General features: G+C 34.6%; 1 protein-coding gene across 8 annotated transcripts in view; it reads right to left on the bottom strand.

Annotated features, from left to right (window-relative positions):
* LOC143200829 (uncharacterized) overlaps positions 1-22,639 on the bottom strand; it is a 205,005-nt gene that overhangs the window by 105,237 nt on the left and 77,129 nt on the right. For 5 of the 8 annotated variants that reach the window (XM_076411547.1, XM_076411548.1, XM_076411549.1 and 2 more), the window contains exon 3: positions 6,321-6,367. The gene's annotated coding sequence lies outside the window, so the exon portion shown is untranslated. Of the gene's footprint in view, positions 1-6,320; positions 6,382-22,639 lie in introns of all 8 variants that reach the window. The other 3 variants (XM_076411550.1, XM_076411552.1, XM_076411555.1) reach the window with 1 other exon arrangement.

Here is a 22,639-nt window from a genome sequence, read left to right as displayed (position 1 = left end):
GGCCACAAACAACGACAAGAACAGAACATTGACCGGTTTTTACCGACTCTCCGGACCACTGCCAACCGGCTACCAGCCTTTTCCATTTACAGATCCCGATCGTTTGTATAACCGTGTTTAACTATACATGGCGGTGGCTCTGGTCACGGCGAAGTATGCGGATTAAGTACGTATTACGGCCAATTTGCTAATGGTAATGGCATCCGAACTTATACCGCTATTATTAGTTGCGTTACGTCGGCATCATCATGACAATCTTCGCTTTGGCGGGCTCGTACAATGAATCATTCTTCTTTTTTTTTATTTAAATTCCGATTCACAATCGGATTTAGCGACCAATTTTTTTGCAAATCGATTTATATTAGCTTACTAAAGAAGAAACATCGCAGAAGAACATTAGCAGCGCTTAAAAAAATTGACTGGTGAAGACTGCACACTGTTGGATCTATAGATATATGTAACAAAACTAATACCAACATACCAGTTTGGGTTTATTAACAAGCATTCAACAATCGAACAGGTTCACAGAAAAACAAATGTTATTGAAAAAGCCTACGAAAGTAAAAAAGTATGCTCAGCTATATTCTTAGATGTAGCACAAGCCTTCGATAAGGTTTGGCATGAAGGCCTTGTTCATAAACTACAGAAAATGTTACCAAAACAACACACCAAACTACTAAAATCGTACATTACAGCCAGAAAGTTTAGTAAGTTTCAGTTTACTTTAGTTTTAGTTAAACAAGAAGAAGCTTACTCTACAATAAAAGAAGCTAAAGCAGGTGTACCACAAGGAAGTGTACTAGGGCCAATGCTTTATCTACTCTATACTTGTGATATACCACAAAGGCAGAATATTACGATATCAACATTTGGTGATGATACTGCGATTATAGCTGTCGGAGACAATAGTGAAGAAACCACACGAAAATTACAACAGGCAAGTGACAATATAAGTAATTGGACACAAGCTTCGAAAATAAATCTGTGCATGTGCAATCCACCTACAATCAGACCGTACAAGCACCAATAACATTAAATAATACTATTATTCCATATAACAACATCGCTAAATATCTCGGAATGAATCTTGATGCAAAACTTCGCTGGAAGGAATATATAATGAAGAAAAGAAAAGAACTGGAATTGAAATATAGGAAAATGTATTGGTTAATTGGAAGAAAATTACAATTATCAGTACATAATAAATTGCTATTATATAAGCGAACACTGAAACCTATATGGACATATGGAGTTCAACTATGGGGGTGTACTGCAAAAAGTCACATAAACAAAATACAAATTTTTCAGAACAATGTCCTGAGAAGTATTGTAGGTGCACCCAAATACTACAGGACTGACTACCTACATCGAGACCTTCAGATACCCACAGTCAGTCAAGAAATCATGAAAATTGCAAGGGGAAATGAGGAAAGACTCCATTCTCATGAGTATATGGGAGTATTGCAACTATTGGATATCACCAGGACACAGACTCAAATCATCTGATCTTGTATAGTGATGTGTAGTGTTATGCATATAACAAAAAATACAGCAGTGACATGTATAAACGTTATTTCACTAGAAACTGAGATAGGGTTGATGGGTCCTCCTAGTTATATACCTTGATTTAAGTTATCATACAGACAAATTGTAGGTTAGTAGCAAACGACTAGTAAAAATTTAATAATTAAATAATAAAAAATTACATATATAGCGTTATAAAATACATATTATTTATGTTTCACAAAAACTATATTTAAAAATCATCAATCATTAGTGGATTAGTGGACTTGGACAGTAGCAGTTAAATAACTAAGGGGCTCGAACTATAACACCTTTTCAACATCAACTCATAGAAAAAAGCCATAGGGGATAAACATTAATGCTGAAACTTACAACAAATAAAAATGTGGAAATATGGAAGCATCACTAACTGATGTAATAATATAGATTACCCACCCATCTGTTAAACTAGTTCGAAAAAACACAAAAGGGCCTCTTCCAGTTCTCGAATGAATGTGAAACCAACAATACGATAATGCTATAATGCGAGAAGAAAACAACAGGACTAGTAAGGGTGAAAAAAGAGGTGAACCATACAGTTCCGGTCTGGGTAACCGGCAAAACCTAACACGCACATCCCAGCAGGACTAATTACATTAAACGTTCACCGTTAGTTCCGCCCGTGTGGTTCCAATTATCCTGTAGTCGTTCTGGCTCCGTGAACTGGCGACTGGTCAAACGCGAAATATTATTGGGACGACACAGAGAAATTATATTTTAAAGGACTCTCTGTTGATGTTGACAACAACGGTCTGAAAACAATATCCCATTGTTCAAAGATTTATGATTATTTTTAAATTTTACATTTAAATTGTAATATAAATAGTTGTGTATGACATTGATACCAAATACCAGAGTTGATATGATACCAAGTAAAATTATTTTGTGAAACAATTATTTGATATGTTTATTACTGATATATTGATAGCGTTCAAACTTAGTAATTAATTGAGCAAATTTGTTGATTCAATTCACCTCAATATATATCGAATACTGAATTTTTTATTTCAATTAAATAACTGAAATATTGACTATATAAACAGAACATGAAACCCAAAGACCTGTCCATATAATGGATATATATACTACGGATGCCGAATATTTTTGATCGATATATTTTTAACCGATATATGGATATTTTTTCGAAAAAATTAGATATATTTCTTAAATATTATAAAAAAACGGCTTAACTATTTTTAATAAACCTTTTAAACTGGTAGTTAATTTAAAACGCTCTGTATATTTTGGTAAGTACATTAGGTTTTTATCACAAAAAAATATCGATATATTCTTTTCTCCGATATATAGGTACTTTTCTCGGTGGCCAACACCCCTAACATAAAATATCTGGTAACAATCTTCAAAGAATAGTTACAAAAAAAAACAACAAAAAAAGAATAAAGTAAGTTCATACTTTGAACATGAGTGAATAATAGGGGTCGGTAAAGATCAGCCTTTTTATATCAACACCATAGTCATGAAAATTTAAAGTGATTAAAGTGATTAGAAACATCATATTCTAATAAATAAGCCAACAATTTGAATATTCGTTAAGTAGTTGAAGCAGTAAATTTTTAATTGAAAAACTGGAAATTAATGAGTAACATAGCGCAAAATGTTTAAAATGTAGAATTATATTCATAATACGAGTGCAATTTTTAATGTTTTCTACCCAACAAGAATAAACTACGTTGGGGGCGACAAGTTTAGTGAAAAATCCTAAATAATGTAGCGAACAGTTGAAGAAAGTTATTGTGCAAGAAAAACGACTATAATGGTCTCGCAATGTGACTCTGATCATCGTTTCGAAGATTAACATTGACAAAGCTACAATATTTTTATATGCTATATAGAAATTTGAAAAAATCTATTATTTCCCTTTTCCAAACCTTGGCTCTCTAAGAATATACCAATAAGATTTTTCAAAATTCAAATTATATATAGATATAGCTTTCTTAGTAACGCGGTATCTACAAAAGAAACTTAAAAACGCGTTTTTTCGAGACAATTGACATATCTCAAGTTCTCCTACACATTCTTCTATCGTATCAAAGTTAAAAAAAGTCAAATAATTGTTTTTCACGAAATTAAGGTTGTTCATATACGATACATGTTTTACCATTTTTATAGTTTTCACAGCGTTAAATATCTGGGGATATATTTTGATCGACGCCTGACTTGGAAAAAACATATAGTGACAAAATCCAATGTATTGGCTGATAGGGCGTAAATCTAAATTATCATTAGATAACAAGGTTTTGCTGTATAAGTCAACAGTTAGGCCCATCTGGACTCATGGTATTGAACCGTGGGGTACTACTAACAAATCTAACATAGATATTCTCCAGAGGTTCCAGAATAAAGTGTTGCAAGTCATCGTCGATGCCCCATATTACGTGTCCAACAAACTGATTCAACCCGATATCCTCATAGAACCCATAACGAGTGTGATTCAAAGTGCTAGTACGAAGTACTCTGAAATACTATTAGTGCATCCTAATGCACTTGCCTTAACAGTTAAATGTGCGTGATGACAGTGAAGTGCGTAGGCTCAAACGCAAACTACCATACTAACTGGTTAATAGACACATAGAGTGTAATTTAATAATTTCTAGAATAAGTTAGGATAGTATCTAGAATAACATTTAGATTATAAATTGTACAGCAGATCACTTACTGAAGTGATCTTCTACATGTTAGGATGGTTATATTATGTAATAGAAATCAATAAACTAAGCCCACGGGCAGATTGTTGACGTTCCTAGAGATTAATTAGATTGATTATTTTTTAAATAGTAAAAATCTTGATTCAGATTTATCTACGGATCATCCCAGAAGACATACGATCTTACCCAGCCTGGGTACGTGACTGAGATGATTCTCGTCCATGAACTCTTGCCTTATAAACAATAACAATTCTGAATTATCGCAAACATAATTTTACCACAGTAGGAAGACCGTCCTGTCCCCCTGACCACAACGCCAACCAAATCAACGTCGACAAATCGACGTGAAAAAAAATTATGGTCAATATACGACAAAAAACTGATCTTTATTCAAATCCTCTTATGTTCAGAAACGCAAACAAAGGTTTTCTTTAGAGATTGCATTTTCAAAGTTTTTACGATCATACAATAAATATAATATTTAGTAATCCGTTTTCAAAGTTATAGACTGGATGTTGAATTAAGAGTCATATATGTAAATGTTAATAAGTAAATATATATATATATATATATATATATATATATATATATATATATAAGATTTATTAGATAGTTAATGACTTGATTGATACACGTTGCTAAATACTACGGCATCCCATATCATAAATCCAATAATATAATCATAAACCGTTAAATTCGAATATTAGCATACTATTGAAAAACCTGTTATATTATAATACAATGTAAAGCTTCATAATATTAGTTTTTACAAATATATTCAATTTTATGCACACTATAATGTTATTCCTTAAACTCGTTTTATTATACATAAAAATGTTGACTCTATGTGTGACTGGTATGTGTGTTATTTGTCATCATTAACATATACAAGTTGGCCCACGTATTGTTAACCAACGACAGTCTAAAATGTTCGAACATTCACACTGTATCTCGATAATGGTTTTATCTTCATTAAAACAATTAATAGCATCATTCATCAATAAACTTGAGAAAATAAGCCGATAATATTTATTGTTTGAACAGATGTTTCGTTCTGTCATACATAAATAGCTGACGGATAAAAAATAATGGGAAAGTCCTTTACCATTTTTAATTGTATAGTGACAGATTGATGATGATGGTTGAGCAGTGAATCAGGACGAAATAAAATACATATGACAATGTGTTTAGTTTTTAATAGGATTTAAACATTTTTAAGTGCTTGATATATAAAATCTGAGATGTTTGTCTAAAAAAATACGGGGGTTGCTGTTTATATTTTGAGCCTTGGCAATTCTAATTGTTATTAGGCTCCATTTGACGAGTCCAATGGGACGTTTGACCTTAATAACCATAACCTTCTTCAGAACGGTTTGTAATTTACTGTAGCTTGAAAATTTTGTTTCAAAAATGGAGTTAAGTCGTGTGCATTTTCGTGCGATGACTTTTTACTATTTTAGACATGGATAAGACAGTAGTGCATTTATCACCTTACTTCGGCTTGCGGCGATTAAGCTCCATCCTTGCTCCAGTTTGCTCAGGAATGACAGTCGTAAAAGCCGATCAAAAAACAATAAACTCATTTTCGTTAATAAATTAGGTTTTGTCACTATTTAAATGTTTTATCACTGTTAGTTTCAAAATATAAATAGCACCCCTGGAAAGAGATTGATATAGAATAAAGTGTAGTTCAATACCAGACGGAAATTATTCATAAAAGCTTAGTTACTAACTCTATATAACAATTACTTGTTAAAAAGCTTATAACCAAAATAATAGCTGTAAAAACCGCCCGAATATAAAAACAGCACTGATTAATAAAATGATTAACAATAAAACACCAGACAAACAGAATCAGCGTTTTTCCTTATTGTTTCCTGTAGACTTGCGATACGAAATCGCGCCGCAAACCACACAATAGCGAAAAGAAACCGTATAAATTGATCTTTTGTCTTTAGCGATGACGTGAAAGTTTGCCGCCATATTTAATTTGTCACCAAACTCAATTGATAAACTGGGTTAATGGTTCGTTTATTCCACACAATAACGGCATTGTCTAACAATAACATTCTTGATTATGTACACACTTACCTGATTCACCCGACTTGGGCCCCAGTGACTTCCGCCTTGTACTGAAACTAATAAGAAAAAACTATTAAAAATGTTTGTATAAAATGCAATTAAATAATAAAGACGTACAAATAATTAATATTAAATATTATAAATTACTTGTAATATTCAAAGTAAAACTGAAGTTGAACAGTACTGCAATCCTCCAGTCCCGCTGATGTTTACTGACCCTTTCGTGAGATACAGTGTGTGTTAATTAATTTATAGTAATATACTGAATAATAAAATAGCATTGCCGACATAATAATTAATAACTAAAAACCGACAAAAAATATATAGTTTAAAATAAAATGGAGTTTCTTCGCAAGATCAACATAAATTGTTCTTTTGGGAAACATACTGTATTCTTGTGATCTTCATAATAAAATTTAAAATGTAACATAAATAACATAATATAATAGTTTAAATTAAAATGTACTATTTTCGATAGTTCAAGCTAAACAGTGTTTTGAATAGTATGCTAGAAGAAACAAGATCAAAAAGTTCTTTATACACGTATTTGTACAGCATAGATTTGGTTGTTTAATATTTTTTAATTCAAATGCATACAATTTCATTATTTATGATTATGAAAAGGGACCTTTGATAAAGTAAGAACAGAAATATTAGATGTTATGGGTTACATTAAAACAAATATGAGTAATCCAAAAAATATATAAGACAAACACAAATGCTGTAATTACAGACAATAAAAGAACACACCGCAAAAATTGAGCAGGTCTAAGACAAGGTCAAGTATTGATAACAACAGACGGTCCTGTTCATCTACAGAAAATCTCAAGCAGATGGTACACGGTATTAAGGAAATGTGAAATGCTAGTGAAAAAAAGTAACACGAAAGTTATTGTAATTCATTCAAAACCTCAGCATAGAAACATTGGTCGAAGGAGAAAGACGGATGTCTACATACACAAGTAGTTTTCTGAGAGTAGTCAAATTTGGTTTATTCACTGAAAAACATGGAAGTACTATCTGTCTATTTATTAAATACGTCGTTGACTATTTAGGCATCCAGCCATATAACTTTTACCATGTGTAGGAGAACATATCCACCAGTGAATATCAATCACTGTCGACTCCCCCCAGGCAGAAGATTAAATATCTTGGTATGCATTTAGATCGACGCCTAACCTATATATAATGAAGTGATTTTCTATATGCCATGTATATTTATAATATAAACATAAGAAATACTTATTGCCTATTGCGCAGATTGTGAAACCACTAAGAGTAATAAAAAAAAACTATTGAGACAATTGGAGGTTGTTAAACAATAAGGAGGTTATTTAGACAATAAATATATTAGGAAGATACTGCCGAAAAGGTGAAAAGGCTGACGCAAGAAACAATGAGACAACAAACACTAAATATAGCGTATCTACACCACTTAGTGGTACAAAATGTGTTTTTGAGCACGCACACCTTATAATTTCCGGTGATGCATCTCTACTGAACATTTTAAAAATATACGTGGCAAGTTGGCGACGAATAAATAACAAAAAAACCCATTAAGTCCGCCACGCAAAGGCCACAATGGCCTACCGCTTCGTCGAAATAATTAATAACCGAACTGGGGAGTCCCCCGTGGCCCTTCGACAAATTACGATGTCGCTCTAGGGCCACCTCCCGACGCTGGTCTTTTTCTTCTTTCGCTTTTCATTTTGTTTCATTCCGCAGCGATCCCTAATGGAGCTACAGCATCGTCGACAAGCACGCGGAGAATCTCGATGGGCGTCCGGCTGTTATCGCGCATAAATCTTCGGGGTCTCGTAGCTGCCTTCGGGACCGCTAAAGCATTGTTCACACCGTTACTGCCCGACACGCTATCTGGCGGTGTTAATTTGAAGAAACAGTTTTCTATTTAGCACAATTGACTTATTTAGCTGCTGCTTCTGGTTTCCACGATTTAAACCTGGTGATTTTGATATTAATGACAAAGAATGTCATGAGAAAAAAGTTCGAAGACAATGAATTGCAAGACTTACTCGACGAAAAGCTAGCTCAAACTCTCAAAGAACTTCCAGAGAGTTTAGCAGTTGGGGAATCAAATGTTTCGAAACCTGTACATGCTATGAAAAAGACCCAACAAGAGGTTTCTTATTCCATATTGACCAGCTAGAACTAAATGGTATTTTGCTGATGTCGCTTCGGGTTCGGGATAGAGAAATGTTTTGCGGGCGACAGAGACCCTGGGTTACGATTGGGATTGTCGTAAGTTGGTTAGCTACCGAGGGTAGGGATTTGATCAGATTGTTGTCGTGTTATAAAGCGGCTAAGGAGAACCATACACTGAGCATGTTCGTGAAGTAGTTCCAAGTTATCTCTCAGAGACGTACTTGTACCACACCTGTGCTCCGTACAGGCAGACTGGATGGACTAGCATCTTATACAGAGTAGCTTTTTGAGAGATTGGGAGTCTTTGTCTTTGCAAATAGCGTGCTGGATTTGGGCTGACCATTGGAACTTGCGATCGAACTGGAGACCGAAGTATGATACCTTTTGGAGCCAGCGGATTGGGACTTTATAGATTTGGAACCGATAAGCGCGGAACTCCTTCTTGCGGTGGAACAGAATAGCTGAGTTTTGCTCGAGTTAATCTTCAGCCACCAGGATTTGTACCATGCAATAGCCTGGTTCAGTTGGACTTGAAGTCTGTCACGGATAGCGTCGGGACTGTAACCGGTGGTAAAGAAAGCTGTATCATCTGCATAAAATGCTGTGTGGGAATGTTTGTGGAGTGGAAAATCAGCCATATAAAGGTTTAACAGGGCTGGGGCTAGTTGAGCACCTTGCGGAGATCTGTTTTCGAGAGGAGACTGTAATTCTGCCACGAGGAAACTGTATCTGTAACGACACAGGTCTGCTTAAAAATTCTAAAGCTGTGTACGTTTTGGAACGTTCTTAACTATTTTGGATATGCTAAATTCAAAAATGACTTCCTTTTTGTAATAGGACGACACGTTTCTTTACAATTTGGGTAACATAATAAACGAGCTATTACATCAAAATAAAAGAGAATGGACTTTTTCATTTAAAAACCATTAAATATACATATTGTCGTATCTAATATACATTCCTTTATTCCCAATGGGGCTCCTCTTTGTACATTTTCGCTCGTGAGAAACAACCTGTATAATTAAACCCGACGACACATTAAAACAGGATTATAATATTTAGAATAAGTATGACTTAACCAATATCCACGATAACCATCAGAAAACAAACCAATCCTTATCGCTACCTATCATCAAAATATCCAAAACCGTGCCGAAACAACGAATCTGGTCGGCCTCCTGGCGGTTCGGTGGAGCGCACTCTAGCGTGAACATGAGGAAACCCGTCCCTATTGTAAAACACTACAATGTTACGGTCCGTCCGAGCGGAACAATTGAAAAGCACGCATCTGTGACCGATCAACCCTCTTCGGATTATAATGAATGGAGGTCTACATCTTTTTTCTAGTATTCTTTTGTAATGTATTCTTTTTTTTATAATAACATACACGCTGATCTATTAGACAATATGACAAGTAAAAAATGATGCAGCTGCGATAAATATCTGAAAAAAAAATCCCAGATTTTTTACCCAAACTTAGTTAATTACAGCTTATTTAGCTTTGCTGGTTAAAGTACTGCTACTCGACCATATGTTGCAAAATATATTAAAATGAACATAGACATGTTTAGATAAAATCAAAATCTCCATATTTAAAACGTTAATAGAAAATGAGACTATATTTGCAACTAAATAAATTAGACAAAAGTTTTAATATATGTAACTAGAAAACGCATCTTAACATAGCGAATATTAAAAATTAATGAGAAAAATATAATGGGATATTTAAGGGTATGAATGCTTTCATATATTGTATTTAATAACGTAGTTTAAGTATTTTAATAACATGCCATAAATAACAGTTTTATGACACAATGAACGAGGTAAAATATAAAAGATTAAGAGGATAAAACTCTCTAGTTCAACTGGTAAAGACACAGACTCCCTCATGATTTCACTATATTGAAAATGGTTTTAAAACTTTATCTGGAAAAAATCAACGATTTCGGCAGCAATTGCAATTACAAAAATAGAATAATAACCTTTGTCACTTCACGGGTAGAAATGATATTCGGTCAATAAGCAAAATGTATTTCTTCTGACAAAAATAAATATTGGTGATCAAAATTGAATTTATTGTTTTTAAAAATATTCTTCTTGCACTTTTCCATAAGTTGGAACTGGGATTTCGTAGCAGTTTCTTTGCTTCGATCGAGCTCAAACCCCGCATCAACAACTTCTTTGGGATTTAAAAAAAAACACTAGGTGCGAAATCAGGGCTATTCAGTGAATGGCCCATCAATTTCATATTTTGGCCAGTAAACAATTTAATTGTTTGAGACGATATGTGTACGCTTGCTACGACTACTCGAGCCTACTTTTGATAAACAGAGGGTCGTATAACATCCAGATTTCACGAAAAAAGAATTAAATTCATATATACACTGTTGATTTTTTGTTGTTGTTTGCTAAATCTATTTGGGCTTGGGGGTTTAAATATGGAGTTATCTGTTTAACGTGGGCTCCAAACCATGGTCTTTGGTATTAAGCCTACCGACTGTCGAGTAACCAACTTAAAAATCAATCCAGAGGACATCCGGTCTTACCCAGCCTGGTTACTGGAGTGACTGGTATCATTTTCCTTCTCCGATATTACACTGTTGCCTAGGACAATCACAAATATAAATTTACGACCATGCCCTAGCAGGAATCGAACCCGCGACTATCGCAACAGTAGATGGACGGTCCTGTCGCATTTATCATTGCACCAACCAAGCCGGCCACAACAACAGTAATAAATTAATTTGTAAATTGGCATGGAACTATGCTTATTTAATGTATGTAATTAATTAAAAAAGAATAGGTTTAGTGTATAAATTGGTTTCCTTTTATAACGAGGTGATAAATGTTGTTTATACTCTTCCAGTAACCCAACAGTTTACTATTTTGGTAAGGATCTAACATGAATAATGATATCCAAAACATTCCGACAGTATCTCGTACGCGTACATATTGGCTGAAACTTTCCAAATGGCGTATTTGTCATCGACATAAGCTCTTACCCGTTTTTATATTTCATCGTTCCCATAAACAACGGCAAAAAAAGACAAACAAGCTTATCGACACATCCAATCGCAATACCCTCGCCATCATATTACCATATGAAATATGTCTTGTATCGCCGGCGCTCCTATTTACGGGTCTACCGACGACAGATCCTAATCGATGACGACATCTACATTCGCCGCGAGCACCTCCTAATGGCTTTCTGATGTAAACTTGCCGACGGGCAAAGATCGGTCGAGATATCGAAGGATCTTTTGTGTTCCTCCTGTTTGCCGTCTCGATATACACGATTGCCGAAACGAATCCGGTGTTTTTTTGCTCTTAAATATATTTTTCTTCTTAGTTCTCGAGCCAAAGACGTGTTATTGTTCGTTGAAATAATTGAAGTTTCGTGCCTGATGTGTTTGCGGTTCGGTTGTTGTAAAGCTTGGTGCTTTTTGTTGAATAACAACCAAAGTATTTTCGATTATTCTGTGAAGAGGTTTTTTTCTGGAATCCTTATTGAAAAAATTGTTGGGTACTTCTTTAGACTGAACCGTAATTATTCTTCACGAGAGTATTTATATAGCTATATGAAATCCTTAAATAATGGTTGTAGGATTAAAGATTTATGAATTACTTTTCTAATAAAATATTAACGCAATTTCTGTGTCTCCAAATAAAATACTAAATAACTTACATTAATTAACACTTTGTTAATTCTTGAGATATGCAAGCTGTCCAATATGCAAGTTATCTGAACAATAATTTCCATGTCAGTCCTTAACAGTACTGTTAGGCCTACAAATTAGTTTTAAAGGATTTCTTTAATTTGAAACTTTATTTTGAAAAATTGATATTAAAAGTATTGTCTATCGATCGAACCTTCAGACAATTTAAGGATTCGTTCTTTCGTTTTGTTTTTTTTTAAGATATCCAGGAATCAAACCATTTTTGACATTTTCGTAAGAACCGAAGCGCTGCTCAGACAGGTCGCTACTCGACAGGCTACAGACAGGCTATTTTTCGTGCAATGTTCGCTCTATTGGTTCAATAGTATGCCTAAATTCCTCGTCTACAAAGTTTTTTGGCTGTCCAGAACTGTCTTTGTCTTACAGGTACAGTTTTAGTGAAACAACTTTTGCAACAATAACTTATTCAGAGTGTTTAATAAGAACAAGAGAAGCGCTTTCAAAGGCAAAACAGAAAAGTAATGTTTCATCAAGACAATGTGTCGTATCGTAAGTCGATGAAAATGATTAACTAATTGAATAAATTGTGCTGTCGCAAAATAATACTCCAAGGAAAGAGGTTTGACTAAAATGAAGAAATTTGGCGATTTTGAGTGTTGCTTAGTGTTATTGGATAGCTCTCTGATCTGAGAAATTCGAATGAAAATCCTGTTATCAAGAACTTTATAACGAAATTCTTCCGCTGTCTCACAAGTCTCTAACTACAAGTAATTTTGTCACCTGTGACCGTATTGCATCAATTATAGTCGATAGTGATCCCTATTGATAGTTTCATTAGGTTTTAGTAGCTCACAGTATAACACAGTAAGCTGATATCATCAAAAACAGAGCATTAACTTGGAGCCATGGATATTGTGCTTGGGCTATTCAGAATGGCATCGATAAAATCAAAAGAATCAATCTATTTTGTAATTTCGAAAAAAAATTTAACGCTCTTAAAAAAAGATGATTCAATTTTACTTCGGCCTCTTGTGAACCGAGCCTAACACCGCATCATTTCTCAAACAGGGCAAAGAAAAAAAGGAAACGTGTCTCGGCACCGTTGCCCTTAAAGGAACGAACCCCATTATATCGTGGTCGTTTTGGAAGCTCGGAAGACGTAACAGATGACGTCGCTTAAGCCATAACGTCGACGATACATTTCGTGCGGCATGAAAGTGGTTTTGCGGCGGAGATATGTTCATGATAAAGCCGTTTCGGCAATGGCAGGCTTCAGGTCATTAAAATGAAACAATGAGGGAAGCACGGAACGTCGTTAGTTGTTGTGTGTGTGCGCGCTCGGGGTGCATATGAATTTAGGATCGCACGACAAAAAGTCGACTAATCCGGTTTCATACAATACATGTATTGTTGAAGCTTCGTCGACTTCATTAGCTTGTTTAGGTGTCGCTTAGTTAGTTCTCTTTTTACGACGGCTTATATACATTGATTTTGTTATCTATTAATTTCAATGGTGGATAATTAGCTTAGATAAAAATAGAAAAATAAATAAAAAAAGAAGAAATAAGAGGAGAAATAGTTGATACATAAATATAACAAAATATCGCAGTTGTTATAATCGATATATGATACTGTCATCATAGATTCAAACAAAGGCACGTTCAAAATTCGACACCTAAAATTTCGACGACCAAAATGATATTACCTCCCAACAAAATCATAAAACACCAGTACTACAATAAAACCCATTTACTTTAAGTATAATCAAATATTTTAAATAACAAGAGGGTGCTAAATCAAAAAAAAACCCTACTCAATCATACCAGCCCTTCCGGATTAACAACCCCAAAATCGTTAAATGAAAAATATGGGGGGTTTTAACCGTTGACGACCGGTTTAGATGGACTTTGTTTATCCGATCTATTTGTCCGAGGGTTGGGAATATCATTAGTCATGCCCAGATCCAAAGAGGATTATCGTGAAACTTTAATCGACGGGATGTGTAGAATTGGTTTTGATGAATTTTATGGCTTGTCCATACGTATTTAGTAGACATCTTTGACGTTGCTACGGATATAACTGAATTAATGTACGTACGAACGATTTACGTAAGAGATATTAGTGTTTTTCAATGATGATTTTATATAAAATCATCGATAATTAGATAATTATAATCATCCGTTATATTTTTTTATTTATTATTTATTAAATCTCAAATACTCTTAAATATTAAAGTTAATCTTCATTTATTATTTTCTATTTGTAATTCTCTATTCATTGTCTTCTACTTATTTATTTATCCATTTATCGTTATCTATTTTATTCTACTCTATTTTATTATTTATTCCACTCGTCCTATGTTCCTCATAATTCTAAAATTATGGTAATCATAGATAATAGTTGTATGGTTGTAACTATAAATATAAATTATAACAATTTTATAAACCAGAAACTAACGCCAAAGTGGCCAGAGTTATTGATGTGTAGTTAGATCTATGGATAACTTGAAGTATACATAAATACTACCGAAAGTGGTTTCTACTGGCTCTTGGTTGAAGCGTATCTAGCGTGTGGCTTTTAGCTTTTTCCCTTGTGCACATTGCAGGTTCATCATAGTCGGACTTAGCGAGTACTACTAAGCTTAATGGCAGGATCTCGTGCGTCTGCTTCCTTTGATCTCATTGCACGTCCATTATTCTTAGCGCTCGGACATAAGGACATTCTTCATCCCAGCATAGTTCATTATTGCTAGCAGTTACCATTATTGTCTCTTTTATAATGATTGTCCCTCAATGTAATTGACTACTACGGACTAATATTGTTGTTAACCATCCTGGTTATTCTATCACTGTTATTGGCTACCATTGCCATCGCATTTTAGTGAGGTTATCAATACCATCCATTACACATTGACTTTTTTGTTGAATATAAATCGACCGGTAATTGTCGATACATTTATTTATCAGTACTATGATCCGCCAGCAAATAATTAATTACCCGTACATTTAGCTGCCAGTATTTTAACTGTCAGTGCCGTTATATTTTAATATTACCTGGCATTAGAAGTACCGTAACAATTACCGTTACCTGTTATATTTCAAGTATATTTTTAATTTTACCCTTGTCACTGAAAACTGATTGCTCAGGAACGTTTTCATTACCAGACCAATTGAAAATTCCCCGGCCTACCCTAGTAAAACAAATTTTTTTGGCAAAATTAGTTTTTTTTATTCCACATAATTCACTTCAAGGGTAATATACTGATTATAGCGACCCTCCAACTTTTCGATACTATTTTTAAAGTATGATTCGTCCTTTGCTTCGAAATAGGCCTCAAAATTATTCCATGCGCATCCCAAAATACAGACGCTATAACCTTGCCAGCCGACTGTTGCGTTTTCTTACGCTTAGGAGCGGGTTCATAGCATGCAGTCCATTCGGATGACTGTCGATTGGACTTCGGAGTGAAATGATGGAGCCATGTTTCATCCATTGTCACATATCGACGCAAAAACTCGGGTTTATTACGCTTGATCATCTTCAAACACTGCTCCGAATCATCGTCGTTGTTTTTGATCAAAAGTGAGCTCGCGCTGCACCCACTTTGCACAGAGCTTCCTCATATCCAAGTATTTGTATGATGATGTACACGTATGATGTACACGTTCAGCTGATATCTTTAGAGTGTCTGCTATTTCATTCAATTTTAATTTACGGTCATTCAAAATCATTTTGTGAATTTTTTAAATGTTTTCGTCAGCAACAACCTCTTTTGAGCGTCCACTGCGTTCACTGTCTTCGGTGCTCATTTTGATGATTGATTTTCCTGGGGCAGAGTCCGAAAACTTAGCATCAAGCCAAGTTTTTGCTTCAACTGTATTTTTTTCCCTCAAAAAGCAATATTTTATCAGCACGCGAAATTCCTTTTTATCCATTTTTTTCACAATAACAAAAGTTGCTTCGCTCCAAATGCTATAATTCACAAACTAATGATCCGACAGCTGTCAAATTTATACACGCATCTTTTGAGGGTTAAGGCTAACTAAAAAACATATGGATTTAATTCTAGTAGCGCCATCTATGTGTCAGGCCGGGGACTTTTCAATTCACCTGTTAATTACATCATTTATTTATTTATGATGTTGAATTATTTTATATTATTTTATTTGGTATAATTTTTATTTTACGCCCTGGTTTTAAAACTAACCCTACAAAAGAGACAACGTAACAGTTTCTCTACGTTATATGGTTTCTGTCCGATGGCATTTGTTGTGCAAAGATAATAAAATCTGGGAAGCGAAAGAACATCATAAAATCTAAGTTAAAAGCACTTAAAGCAGACAAAAGGCCCGTTCGTTGTGTGGACGCGGCCCGTTAACACTTACACGTGAATCGTTTTAAATAAGGAAACGTCGCGAACAATCAGGTTTCCTCGTTGAAATGGTAGAAGCGTACGTTCGCATTTTCAGCGAACGATAAAAACGACAATGTAATAGAAAGAAGAGGCGACGAACTCGACAATTTCCAAGACAAAAGAAGGTGTCGTGAACGTAATTCGATCGGCGAGAGAGCATCTCCTTATTTCGGGACGGGCGTTTCGCAATAAACGTACGCATCGGCTACGAACAAGAAAAAAGCGAGGACGATCCATCGAGACACTCAATGTTCAACAGATAAAGAACTGATTCCCATCCGCCCGCTTCGCTTCGCTTTGATTTATTTTGTTTGTTATGCGTGGATCGAACCGCTTCCAACGAAATATATATGCATGTATATTTCTTTTCGGATTTGCTTTTTTCTCTCCCGTTTGTTTCCGTGTAGATTCGCAGCTGGATCAAATAAAGTTATAAATGGACTTTTCCAAGGATGGCGTGATATTATTAGACGAATAAATAATACGATATTGCTTGGTTTAACAACCCCTTATTTGTTACGCCGTCTGTGAATAACGCCTTTTATTTTATATTGGTATGAAAAATATTAATAGAAAATCATTTTTTGACATTTTAATATTTCTTAATTATTTATTGGCTAAATATGTCCCGGTTTTAAGAATAAATACTGATACAGTAAGTTTAAAGTGTTAAATAATAAGTTAAATATAAAGTATAAAGACCCGACTTTATATTACTTTAAAAATATTAATAATAATACTTTCAATAAATCAATAATTTATTCTTTAATTAAATAAAAGTCCAACTCAAATAATTACTTACAGGTTAAATAATGTCTCGGTTTTAAGAATAAATATTGATTTCAATATGCAATATAAAGAGTGAATTATCAGATGAAGCGCACAAAACAAGCACATCCTGCAATACGTAATAAAGCTGTGCTTAATTAACCTAAAAATAAGGTTGGGTATAAGATATTTAACAACATGTGGCGACCGCCACGACCCTTTAGGCCACCACCAATTCACCATCAACAACTACAAAGGTTGGCAACGCCGGTGGATTGGTACCATGCAGTTCTGGAGTATAAAAGGCCATCACGACGACGTCTCGCTCTCTTTTCTTATCACCGTCCCCTTGTAACAGTACCACTTCCACAGCGCTACCGTACTTCCTTCACCTTAACCTAATATCCTGTCAATTCTCCCACCGACCACATGTATCAATCGCAAGTTAAAATAAACAACTTTGATTCAACCAGTGTTTTTAGTTCCCGTGCAAATTCCTTCCAAAAATAGTAGTGAGTGTTCTGACAAATAATCGTAGCGGCAGCCACACATTTCGACCGACCGACCGACCCGACGAACATTCCTACAAACATATTTCAGGAAATATAATTCACGTTAGACAAAAATAGTGCAGATCAGACACAAAATCAAAGAATTGTACTGGTTAGTCGGAAGGTATTCCCAATTTCACCTACGATCAACAAATCCAAAACAAAGTGCTTCAATTAATTACCAACGAAGAACTGTACTGTTTACATATATGATGTACCTTACATGTCACATCATCTACTGATGCATCTATTATATCTTTGTTAAAGGCACTCCGAGATTATTTTGTCCATAATGTAAATAACAATATATAAAACTCAACAAATCCAACAATAATTAATTGGTAATTATTCATTGTTGAAAATTAATGTTTTTTCTCTCCTGATTCTGAGGACTTTAATTTCAGCCCAACAGGAAATTTTCGTAGGTTCATTTGGTAATGGGTAATTTACTTCAGTTAAACATGATAATCAAGCCGGAAACGCCGTTTTTTACGGAAACTTTTGCGCGAGACGACAAAATAATTAAGAATTATTTTTCAACGGAGGCTAATTGGGAGACTTTATGGCGTGAAAGTTTTCTCCCGTAGCGGCAAATTAAGATGGTATCGCGGCAAACGACCAAAAATTTCGACGTGACAAGTTTCGTCGTCGACGAAGAGCTGGCGTAACCGCTTTGGCATTGTCTAAATGTAATTAGAACGCGTTGTTCGAAAAGCGAAATTAAAAAGTCGCACAGCTGGCTTTCCCCATTTAATTTTTCATTGTTCAAGATCACCGGATGGCTGCCAATTATTTATTTATACATCAGGTTGTCGGGATACCGATCATATTCGTTTAGAATAATGCAACATTGGCCTTCTTTTTCGATGAAACATTGTGTTCATGTTTAAATATGTTACTACATCATATTTCATACAAATAAAACACTGAAACCGATACATAAATAAAACGGCAATAATAAATAAGCAATAAAGCATATTGCGAAGCCAGGAATTTGAAATTTCAAATAAATATCGTATTTCACATCATCAGGAATAACTTCAAAAAGCTCTTTGCCAGGTGGTTGTTAAATATACAATATACGACAAAAATTTGGTTGAATATTGTGTCATTGGTAGTAACTGTAACCGACCAGATAGCACGGAAGGTAATAAATATGAAATATAACGAGAGGATTATCGCACGAAGCACACAAAACAAGCACAATCTGCAATACTTAACAAAATGCACGAATGACCTAAAAACAACTTTTGATATAAGAAATGTATCAACAGGTTTCAAGAAATATACATCGCTGGAGTGCCAAAAAGGGCATGAAAAAGATGCTACCAACAGTTAATAGATTGATCATTGCAAAAACTTAAATTTTGTTAAAAAAACCATGCCAAGAAAATTTGTACTGAAATATCACATAACTGCAAAAAATGGTTAATGTTCTATTAGATAAGTCCAAATTAAAACAGAATAACTTCGTTAATAATAAATATGCAGTACAAGATGTTTAACAAGAAATAATTACTGTTATTAAAAAGTGCATCAACTTTGTATAATATTATATAATTATATTGCTTTAGCTGGTAAAACCACAGAGTTGAACACCATAAGTCCGCACTGGTTTCAAAACTTACAGGACTATACTAACAGGACTGACCAGTACACCAGTACAGTTTTTGTACTTTTGATTACACATTACGTACAAAATATTTAGCTGAATTGCCATACAGCACCTGCCAATAGGCACTGATTTATTTTTATTCTTTTTGATCCGCCATTTTTCTATCCAGCATTGTATCTCGGTAATAGCTGTTTGTAACTTTTCAGTTGATTCAGTGTTATTATTTACAATGGCTAAAATTGCAATGTCATCTTCAAATATAACAACATTCTCATTGAATGTAGGCTAGTCCTCAATGTTCAACAGATAAAGAACTGGTCTCATTATACTTCTCTATAGAAGACCTGCTCGTATTTTCCTCAAGTTAGAATATACATCTTCTTGCCAAACTTTATCGACAGCCTGAGCAACATCTGACAATATTGCAGAACTCATTTAGCTTCCTTCTAGTGATATGTCTATGATCCATCTGTAATTCTGAATAGATAAACAAATAGCCAAAATTTGATCAGTTTGATGTACAATCACATATGTTTTTCGAGAGTTAGTTCGAACCTTAGCGAAACTAACTAAGTAGACGCGCTCATTCTGTTTATTGACTAATTAATATTAAGTACGTTTAACATAACTATTGAATCGTTTAACGATGATTAAATCTATGCTAATGTAATAGCATTTCACGACCATAAGGAAGGCTATTTCGAGATGTTTTCTTCGCCTAATATTCGAAAGCTAATTAACGACAAACATTTTCCGATGCTAACATTAACATTATCTCGCGTCCTCAACGTTTCTCTTTGCCAACACTAATCGATGCATATCAGATAAGCCGTAAAAGTGAACCTACGACAATGTCCCCCATTTAATACCGACAATGTAACACAAATTGACTCTAAGCGTCCGTTTAACAAGCTGGAACAGGGCCAGTAGACCCACGATCGAATTCCTGTGGGCGGTTACATCCATGACATTTTTTTTCAGATTGGATACATCATGAAATGGATTTACTTTGTTATGAAACGTTTAAAACTATTTTTAAATGATTATTCATATTGTATAAGTGCACATATATATTAATTATTACTCGTTAGTGGTTCAACAATCTGCTCAGTGGGCAATAAGCATTTCTTATGATTATAATATATACATCACATGATATTATAAACGATTTAGTTTACGCACTTTACTGTCACGTCGGACTAAAATCTACAAATGGACGAAAGATTGGAAACTCCAACTTAATAGCTAATTTTTCATGGCGGCGAAATAAAAAGACTTAATTATATCACTCAATGGATGCCCGATTCATCTTGACGGTAGACTAAATTGGAAACATGATGTTAGACAAAAAGCAAAACACATTAGAACCAAAATAAAACAACTACACTAGTTAGTCGGAAGATACTCCCAACTTGATCTAAAATCAAAGAGATTGATTTATCAGACTATCATAAAGCCAACTTGGACTTATGGTGTGCAAATATAGGGCTGTACTAAAAATTCTAATCAACTAGTCATCTAGATTAATTACCAATCCCTATCGCTACGCAACCAACGCAGAACTGCACGATGGCCTGGAAATCAAATGTATTTCCGAAGTTATCCCAATATTTCGCCTTAAAATATCAAAGAAGATTACAAAATCATACTAATGTGGAAGCAATACAACTACTGGACAACGCGCAGGATATCAGAAGATTGAAGCGAACCAAACCATACAAACTTATATAAAGTGTAAACTGTAGCTTAAGTTATTATAATTTATATAAGTAGCAATATTATATTGCCGATCCACTGTATATATTACAAGATTTTAACGTCACGAATTGTTAATATCAAATAGATAAACCGTAAACAATCAGTAATCGTTACGAAGGTACTACATAACCAATACACGTTCAAATAAATTTGATATCATTAATTACCAGCAACGGCTGGTTTTCTAAATGTTCTTATTTTCTCGGTTGACTTGTTCGACCTCGGCCATTCCTCAATCATGTTCCACTTTTTCGCCATTAAAAAGCAATAACGCAGCAATATGGCATTAATGTTCGAGCCAACACCAATAAAATGAGCTTTTTATAGATAGAAAACGTTTTTCTGTGTCAACATTATTAACGCAATTATGTTTCTTTTCAAACAATTAATATAGTAAGTAGCTTCGATCATGCCGCAATAAAATACCAAATATATATTTATTTTATATCGATAGTACATTTTAAGTTGATTGATTTAAACACAGGCTCGATAATTTAATAAATATATTTATTCAAAAATAAATTCGAAACATAAGAAAAGACAGTTAATATGGATGTTTTTATTTTCAGATGTCTTGTTAATTTCTGTGTTTGTGTCATCGATTGAAGTCGATGTCGGTCGATGACCCTGGAATGCAGAGGTCCACTTAAACATTATTACGTTCATGTTTAGTTATGTATTATAACAGGCCAATTGAAAAGTCCCCGGTCGACCATAGTAAAACACTTTTTTTGGCATTTTTTTTTTCATTCAACATAGTTCCCTTCAAGGGTGATACACTGATTATAGCGACCCTCCAACCTTTCGATACCATTTTTGTAGCACTATTTGTCCTTTGCTTTAAAATAGGCCTTATTCGACGAAAATTTCTTCCCAGCGAGCATTCTTTTAATACCTGAGAACAGAAATAGTCGCTGGGGAAGATCTGGAGAATATGGTGAATGAGAAAGCAATTCGAAGAATAATTCATAGATTCTTGCCATCATTTTCACTAACTTGTGACACGGTGCCTTGTCTTGGTGAAGCAACCCTTTGTTTTTCTTCAAATGCGGCTGTTTTACGGTGATTTCGCCCTTCAAACGGTGCAATAACGCTATGTAATAGTCGCTGTTGATGGTCCTTCCTATTTCAAGGTAGTCAATGAAAACTATTCCATGCGCTTTGGAGCGGGTTCATCGTGTGGAGTCCACTCGGATGACTGTCGATTGGACTTCGGAGTGAAATGATGGAGCTATGTTTTTTATATGCTATGTAGGTTTATTACGCTTGATCATCTTTAAACACTGCTCCGAATCATCAACTCGTCGTTGTTTTTTGGTCAAAAGTGAGCTCGCGCGGCACCCACTTTGCACAGAGCTTTCTCATACCCAAATATTCGTGAA

The sequence above is a fragment of the Rhynchophorus ferrugineus genome, unplaced genomic scaffold (assembly GCF_030347505.1).
Source record: "Rhynchophorus ferrugineus isolate W39M unplaced genomic scaffold, kcgeb_rfMv2 rfM8, whole genome shotgun sequence".
NCBI classification, from domain to species: Eukaryota; Metazoa; Arthropoda; class Insecta; order Coleoptera; family Curculionidae; genus Rhynchophorus; species Rhynchophorus ferrugineus.
The sequence above is the reverse complement of the archived record's forward strand: the minus strand, read 5'-3'. Positions and strand labels throughout refer to the sequence as shown.